General features: G+C 44.3%; 1 long non-coding RNA gene across 1 annotated transcript; it reads left to right on the top strand.

The window, feature by feature from the left end:
• Positions 1-7,938: 7,938 nt before the first annotated feature.
• Positions 7,939-8,334, top strand: LOC144987896 (uncharacterized). The gene is made up of 2 exons (XR_013651583.1): positions 7,939-8,016; positions 8,198-8,334. It is a non-coding gene; the product is annotated as an uncharacterized LOC144987896 (long non-coding RNA).
• Positions 8,335-8,564: the final 230 nt, after the last annotated feature.

Below are 8,564 nucleotides of genomic sequence, written 5' to 3'. Positions count from 1 at the left end.
TCTTCAGGTGCTGAACTGAGCAATCTTTGTTTGTATATCCCTTGTACATGAGCGCTTGAATGGAATAAAAATCCTTTGTCCATAAATCCTGGTCTGATTGCTTTCTGTGTTATTGTGCCTCCGTATGACAGGGCTGCAAGGTGAGTGAGTGAGTTGAGAGAAGCAGGTCCTGTTAAATAGAGCAGGTGGGCGGAGTTAGCCTTTGTTTTGCTCCTGAATGACTGTGGATCCATGCTTTTCCGAAATTGTCCGTAGCTTTATGGCTCTTTGAATTATAATCTCACTTATTGTTTTTAGGAGTGGGAGCACACCCCCCCTCACCAAGATGAGGTCCAAACAGGTAAGGAAATCACCCAGCTTGTACAAACAATTTTTCTTTTTCCTCTTCAGTCATTTGTCCTCCAAAAATCCTCTCAGAATAGGTTTTTCTCACTTCTTCACTGAGGTTAGGTTTAGGGCTAGGTGACTTGAAGGCATGTACAGTCCAAAACATCATGTCTGCGAAAAGATCTTTTCTTCTACAGCATGGCAGGAAGTGGGGCTTCAAACCCCGGCACCAGACTGACAAAGGGGCACTGGCTTGTCAGGGGTTAAAGATTAGAAATTCACCGCCAAAGGCGGTGAACCTCAAGTGCTCGGGCCTTCCCTCCGTCCAGAAAACCAGAGTCATCCGCCCCACACTCAAAAATTAGAATATATGGACTTACATGATCAAAAATTAGGCTCTCATCGTCCTGGATAACTTGTATTTTCAATTTTTTTCCTCTTCCTTTTTCTTTTCAGGAACATTTCCTCTATTTCCTCAGGTAAGTAGCCTTGTCTTTTCTTTGCAGGATGACCTTCAGGCTCCTCCTGGAATCACTTGTTGCCCAGAATAATGCGCGATATTTCGGACTTTCTGGTCCTTCTTCAGGTGCTGAACTGAGCAATCTTTGTTTGTATATCCCTTGTACATGAGCGCTTGAATGGAATAAAAATCCTTTGTCCATAAATCCTGGTCTGATTGCTTTCTGTGTTATTGTGCCTCCGTATGACAGGGCTGCAAGGTGAGTGAGTGAGTTGAGAGAAGCAGGTCCTGTTAAATAGAGCAGGTGGGCGGAGTTAGCCTTTGTTTTGCTCCTGAATGACTGTGGATCCATGCTTTTCCGAAATTGTCCGTAGCTTTATGGCTCTTTGAATTATAATCTCACTTATTGTTTTTAGGAGTGGGAGCACACCCCCCCTCACCAAGATGAGGTCCAAACAGGTAAGGAAATCACCCAGCTTGTACAAACAATTTTTCTTTTTCCTCTTCAGTCATTTGTCCTCCAAAAATCCTCTCAGAATAGGTTTTTCTCACTTCTTCACTGAGGTTAGGTTTAGGGCTAGGTGACTTGAAGGCATGTACAGTCCAAAACATCATGTCTGCGAAAAGATCTTTTCTTCTACAGCATGGCAGGAAGTGGGGCTTCAAACCCCGGCACCAGACTGACAAAGGGGCACTGGCTTGTCAGGGGTTAAAGATTAGAAATTCACCGCCAAAGGCGGTGAACCTCAAGTGCTCGGGCCTTCCCTCCGTCCAGAAAACCAGAGTCATCCGCCCCACACTCAAAAATTAGAATATATGGACTTACATGATCAAAAATTAGGCTCTCATCGTCCTGGATAACTTGTATTTTCAATTTTTTTCCTCTTCCTTTTTCTTTTCAGGAACATTTCCTCTATTTCCTCAGGTAAGTAGCCTTGTCTTTTCTTTGCAGGATGACCTTCAGGCTCCTCCTGGAATCACTTGTTGCCCAGAATAATGCGCGATATTTCGGACTTTCTGGTCCTTCTTCAGGTGCTGAACTGAGCAATCTTTGTTTGTATATCCCTTGTACATGAGCGCTTGAATGGAATAAAAATCCTTTGTCCATAAATCCTGGTCTGATTGCTTTCTGTGTTATTGTGCCTCCGTATGACAGGGCTGCAAGGTGAGTGAGTGAGTTGAGAGAAGCAGGTCCTGTTAAATAGAGCAGGTGGGCGGAGTTAGCCTTTGTTTTGCTCCTGAATGACTGTGGATCCATGCTTTTCCGAAATTGTCCGTAGCTTTATGGCTCTTTGAATTATAATCTCACTTATTGTTTTTAGGAGTGGGAGCACACCCCCCCTCACCAAGATGAGGTCCAAACAGGTAAGGAAATCACCCAGCTTGTACAAACAATTTTTCTTTTTCCTCTTCAGTCATTTGTCCTCCAAAAATCCTCTCAGAATAGGTTTTTCTCACTTCTTCACTGAGGTTAGGTTTAGGGCTAGGTGACTTGAAGGCATGTACAGTCCAAAACATCATGTCTGCGAAAAGATCTTTTCTTCTACAGCATGGCAGGAAGTGGGGCTTCAAACCCCGGCACCAGACTGACAAAGGGGCACTGGCTTGTCAGGGGTTAAAGATTAGAAATTCACCGCCAAAGGCGGTGAACCTCAAGTGCTCGGGCCTTCCCTCCGTCCAGAAAACCAGAGTCATCCGCCCCACACTCAAAAATTAGAATATATGGACTTACATGATCAAAAATTAGGCTCTCATCGTCCTGGATAACTTGTATTTTCAATTTTTTTCCTCTTCCTTTTTCTTTTCAGGAACATTTCCTCTATTTCCTCAGGTAAGTAGCCTTGTCTTTTCTTTGCAGGATGACCTTCAGGCTCCTCCTGGAATCACTTGTTGCCCAGAATAATGCGCGATATTTCGGACTTTCTGGTCCTTCTTCAGGTGCTGAACTGAGCAATCTTTGTTTGTATATCCCTTGTACATGAGCGCTTGAATGGAATAAAAATCCTTTGTCCATAAATCCTGGTCTGATTGCTTTCTGTGTTATTGTGCCTCCGTATGACAGGGCTGCAAGGTGAGTGAGTGAGTTGAGAGAAGCAGGTCCTGTTAAATAGAGCAGGTGGGCGGAGTTAGCCTTTGTTTTGCTCCTGAATGACTGTGGATCCATGCTTTTCCGAAATTGTCCGTAGCTTTATGGCTCTTTGAATTATAATCTCACTTATTGTTTTTAGGAGTGGGAGCACACCCCCCCTCACCAAGATGAGGTCCAAACAGGTAAGGAAATCACCCAGCTTGTACAAACAATTTTTCTTTTTCCTCTTCAGTCATTTGTCCTCCAAAAATCCTCTCAGAATAGGTTTTTCTCACTTCTTCACTGAGGTTAGGTTTAGGGCTAGGTGACTTGAAGGCATGTACAGTCCAAAACATCATGTCTGCGAAAAGATCTTTTCTTCTACAGCATGGCAGGAAGTGGGGCTTCAAACCCCGGCACCAGACTGACAAAGGGGCACTGGCTTGTCAGGGGTTAAAGATTAGAAATTCACCGCCAAAGGCGGTGAACCTCAAGTGCTCGGGCCTTCCCTCCGTCCAGAAAACCAGAGTCATCCGCCCCACACTCAAAAATTAGAATATATGGACTTACATGATCAAAAATTAGGCTCTCATCGTCCTGGATAACTTGTATTTTCAATTTTTTTCCTCTTCCTTTTTCTTTTCAGGAACATTTCCTCTATTTCCTCAGGTAAGTAGCCTTGTCTTTTCTTTGCAGGATGACCTTCAGGCTCCTCCTGGAATCACTTGTTGCCCAGAATAATGCGCGATATTTCGGACTTTCTGGTCCTTCTTCAGGTGCTGAACTGAGCAATCTTTGTTTGTATATCCCTTGTACATGAGCGCTTGAATGGAATAAAAATCCTTTGTCCATAAATCCTGGTCTGATTGCTTTCTGTGTTATTGTGCCTCCGTATGACAGGGCTGCAAGGTGAGTGAGTGAGTTGAGAGAAGCAGGTCCTGTTAAATAGAGCAGGTGGGCGGAGTTAGCCTTTGTTTTGCTCCTGAATGACTGTGGATCCATGCTTTTCCGAAATTGTCCGTAGCTTTATGGCTCTTTGAATTATAATCTCACTTATTGTTTTTAGGAGTGGGAGCACACCCCCCCTCACCAAGATGAGGTCCAAACAGGTAAGGAAATCACCCAGCTTGTACAAACAATTTTTCTTTTTCCTCTTCAGTCATTTGTCCTCCAAAAATCCTCTCAGAATAGGTTTTTCTCACTTCTTCACTGAGGTTAGGTTTAGGGCTAGGTGACTTGAAGGCATGTACAGTCCAAAACATCATGTCTGCGAAAAGATCTTTTCTTCTACAGCATGGCAGGAAGTGGGGCTTCAAACCCCGGCACCAGACTGACAAAGGGGCACTGGCTTGTCAGGGGTTAAAGATTAGAAATTCACCGCCAAAGGCGGTGAACCTCAAGTGCTCGGGCCTTCCCTCCGTCCAGAAAACCAGAGTCATCCGCCCCACACTCAAAAATTAGAATATATGGACTTACATGATCAAAAATTAGGCTCTCATCGTCCTGGATAACTTGTATTTTCAATTTTTTTCCTCTTCCTTTTTCTTTTCAGGAACATTTCCTCTATTTCCTCAGGTAAGTAGCCTTGTCTTTTCTTTGCAGGATGACCTTCAGGCTCCTCCTGGAATCACTTGTTGCCCAGAATAATGCGCGATATTTCGGACTTTCTGGTCCTTCTTCAGGTGCTGAACTGAGCAATCTTTGTTTGTATATCCCTTGTACATGAGCGCTTGAATGGAATAAAAATCCTTTGTCCATAAATCCTGGTCTGATTGCTTTCTGTGTTATTGTGCCTCCGTATGACAGGGCTGCAAGGTGAGTGAGTGAGTTGAGAGAAGCAGGTCCTGTTAAATAGAGCAGGTGGGCGGAGTTAGCCTTTGTTTTGCTCCTGAATGACTGTGGATCCATGCTTTTCCGAAATTGTCCGTAGCTTTATGGCTCTTTGAATTATAATCTCACTTATTGTTTTTAGGAGTGGGAGCACACCCCCCCTCACCAAGATGAGGTCCAAACAGGTAAGGAAATCACCCAGCTTGTACAAACAATTTTTCTTTTTCCTCTTCAGTCATTTGTCCTCCAAAAATCCTCTCAGAATAGGTTTTTCTCACTTCTTCACTGAGGTTAGGTTTAGGGCTAGGTGACTTGAAGGCATGTACAGTCCAAAACATCATGTCTGCGAAAAGATCTTTTCTTCTACAGCATGGCAGGAAGTGGGGCTTCAAACCCCGGCACCAGACTGACAAAGGGGCACTGGCTTGTCAGGGGTTAAAGATTAGAAATTCACCGCCAAAGGCGGTGAACCTCAAGTGCTCGGGCCTTCCCTCCGTCCAGAAAACCAGAGTCATCCGCCCCACACTCAAAAATTAGAATATATGGACTTACATGATCAAAAATTAGGCTCTCATCGTCCTGGATAACTTGTATTTTCAATTTTTTTCCTCTTCCTTTTTCTTTTCAGGAACATTTCCTCTATTTCCTCAGGTAAGTAGCCTTGTCTTTTCTTTGCAGGATGACCTTCAGGCTCCTCCTGGAATCACTTGTTGCCCAGAATAATGCGCGATATTTCGGACTTTCTGGTCCTTCTTCAGGTGCTGAACTGAGCAATCTTTGTTTGTATATCCCTTGTACATGAGCGCTTGAATGGAATAAAAATCCTTTGTCCATAAATCCTGGTCTGATTGCTTTCTGTGTTATTGTGCCTCCGTATGACAGGGCTGCAAGGTGAGTGAGTGAGTTGAGAGAAGCAGGTCCTGTTAAATAGAGCAGGTGGGCGGAGTTAGCCTTTGTTTTGCTCCTGAATGACTGTGGATCCATGCTTTTCCGAAATTGTCCGTAGCTTTATGGCTCTTTGAATTATAATCTCACTTATTGTTTTTAGGAGTGGGAGCACACCCCCCCTCACCAAGATGAGGTCCAAACAGGTAAGGAAATCACCCAGCTTGTACAAACAATTTTTCTTTTTCCTCTTCAGTCATTTGTCCTCCAAAAATCCTCTCAGAATAGGTTTTTCTCACTTCTTCACTGAGGTTAGGTTTAGGGCTAGGTGACTTGAAGGCATGTACAGTCCAAAACATCATGTCTGCGAAAAGATCTTTTCTTCTACAGCATGGCAGGAAGTGGGGCTTCAAACCCCGGCACCAGACTGACAAAGGGGCACTGGCTTGTCAGGGGTTAAAGATTAGAAATTCACCGCCAAAGGCGGTGAACCTCAAGTGCTCGGGCCTTCCCTCCGTCCAGAAAACCAGAGTCATCCGCCCCACACTCAAAAATTAGAATATATGGACTTACATGATCAAAAATTAGGCTCTCATCGTCCTGGATAACTTGTATTTTCAATTTTTTTCCTCTTCCTTTTTCTTTTCAGGAACATTTCCTCTATTTCCTCAGGTAAGTAGCCTTGTCTTTTCTTTGCAGGATGACCTTCAGGCTCCTCCTGGAATCACTTGTTGCCCAGAATAATGCGCGATATTTCGGACTTTCTGGTCCTTCTTCAGGTGCTGAACTGAGCAATCTTTGTTTGTATATCCCTTGTACATGAGCGCTTGAATGGAATAAAAATCCTTTGTCCATAAATCCTGGTCTGATTGCTTTCTGTGTTATTGTGCCTCCGTATGACAGGGCTGCAAGGTGAGTGAGTGAGTTGAGAGAAGCAGGTCCTGTTAAATAGAGCAGGTGGGCGGAGTTAGCCTTTGTTTTGCTCCTGAATGACTGTGGATCCATGCTTTTCCGAAATTGTCCGTAGCTTTATGGCTCTTTGAATTATAATCTCACTTATTGTTTTTAGGAGTGGGAGCACACCCCCCCTCACCAAGATGAGGTCCAAACAGGTAAGGAAATCACCCAGCTTGTACAAACAATTTTTCTTTTTCCTCTTCAGTCATTTGTCCTCCAAAAATCCTCTCAGAATAGGTTTTTCTCACTTCTTCACTGAGGTTAGGTTTAGGGCTAGGTGACTTGAAGGCATGTACAGTCCAAAACATCATGTCTGCGAAAAGATCTTTTCTTCTACAGCATGGCAGGAAGTGGGGCTTCAAACCCCGGCACCAGACTGACAAAGGGGCACTGGCTTGTCAGGGGTTAAAGATTAGAAATTCACCGCCAAAGGCGGTGAACCTCAAGTGCTCGGGCCTTCCCTCCGTCCAGAAAACCAGAGTCATCCGCCCCACACTCAAAAATTAGAATATATGGACTTACATGATCAAAAATTAGGCTCTCATCGTCCTGGATAACTTGTATTTTCAATTTTTTTCCTCTTCCTTTTTCTTTTCAGGAACATTTCCTCTATTTCCTCAGGTAAGTAGCCTTGTCTTTTCTTTGCAGGATGACCTTCAGGCTCCTCCTGGAATCACTTGTTGCCCAGAATAATGCGCGATATTTCGGACTTTCTGGTCCTTCTTCAGGTGCTGAACTGAGCAATCTTTGTTTGTATATCCCTTGTACATGAGCGCTTGAATGGAATAAAAATCCTTTGTCCATAAATCCTGGTCTGATTGCTTTCTGTGTTATTGTGCCTCCGTATGACAGGGCTGCAAGGTGAGTGAGTGAGTTGAGAGAAGCAGGTCCTGTTAAATAGAGCAGGTGGGCGGAGTTAGCCTTTGTTTTGCTCCTGAATGACTGTGGATCCATGCTTTTCCGAAATTGTCCGTAGCTTTATGGCTCTTTGAATTATAATCTCACTTATTGTTTTTAGGAGTGGGAGCACACCCCCCCTCACCAAGATGAGGTCCAAACAGGTAAGGAAATCACCCAGCTTGTACAAACAATTTTTCTTTTTCCTCTTCAGTCATTTGTCCTCCAAAAATCCTCTCAGAATAGGTTTTTCTCACTTCTTCACTGAGGTTAGGTTTAGGGCTAGGTGACTTGAAGGCATGTACAGTCCAAAACATCATGTCTGCGAAAAGATCTTTTCTTCTACAGCATGGCAGGAAGTGGGGTTAGGGTTAGGGTTAGGGTTAGGGTTAGGGTTAGGGTTAGGGTTAGGGTTAGGGGTTAGGGTTAGGGGTTAGGGTTAGGGTTAGGGTTAGGGTTAGGGTTAGGGTTAGGGTTAGGGTTAGGGTTAGGGGTTAGGGTTAGGGTTAGGGTTAGGGTTAGGGTTAGGGTTAGGGTTAGGGGTTAGGGTTAGGGTTAGGGGTTAGGGGTTAGGGTTAGGGTTAGGGTTAGGGTTAGGGTTAGGGTTAGGGGGTTAGGGTTAGGGTTAGGGTTAGGGTTAGGGTTAGGGTTAGGGTTAGGGTTAGGGTTAGGGTTAGGGTAGGGTTAGGGTAGGGTTAGGGTTAGGGTTAGGGTTAGGGTTAGGGTTAGGGGTTAGGGTTAGGGGTTAGGGTTAGGGTTAGGGTTAGGGTTAGGGTTAGGGTTAGGGTTAGGGTTAGGGTTAGGTGGAAGGACAGGGCCCCACCTCCTTGCAGAGGCAGGGGGTGCACGGTCCATCCCCTCGTGGAACCCAGCACCCTGCTCCCAGTGAGGCTGAAAGGCCTGGCGTGCGTCATTGCGACGTTTACGACGGGAGCCAACCAGCGTCCAGCCGCCGTCTGCCATGTTGTATTGTTGCCTTGGTTATTTTAATTTAATAAGTGTTGTGTGTATGTTGTGTTGTATAAATGATGTTAAATTGAATGAACTGAAAAAAAATAGTCAAATGGTTATTTTTATTTAAAACGAAAAGAAAAAAAATGTTTTTAATACGAAGAAAAAAGTCAAATCAAAAAGTGCCTC

This window comes from Oryzias latipes, chromosome 19 (assembly GCF_053564925.1).
Source record: "Oryzias latipes strain Hd-rR chromosome 19, Olatipes_Hd-rR_3.1".
NCBI classification, from domain to species: domain Eukaryota; kingdom Metazoa; phylum Chordata; class Actinopteri; order Beloniformes; family Adrianichthyidae; genus Oryzias; species Oryzias latipes.
This window is presented reverse-complemented; position numbering and strand designations above follow the sequence as displayed.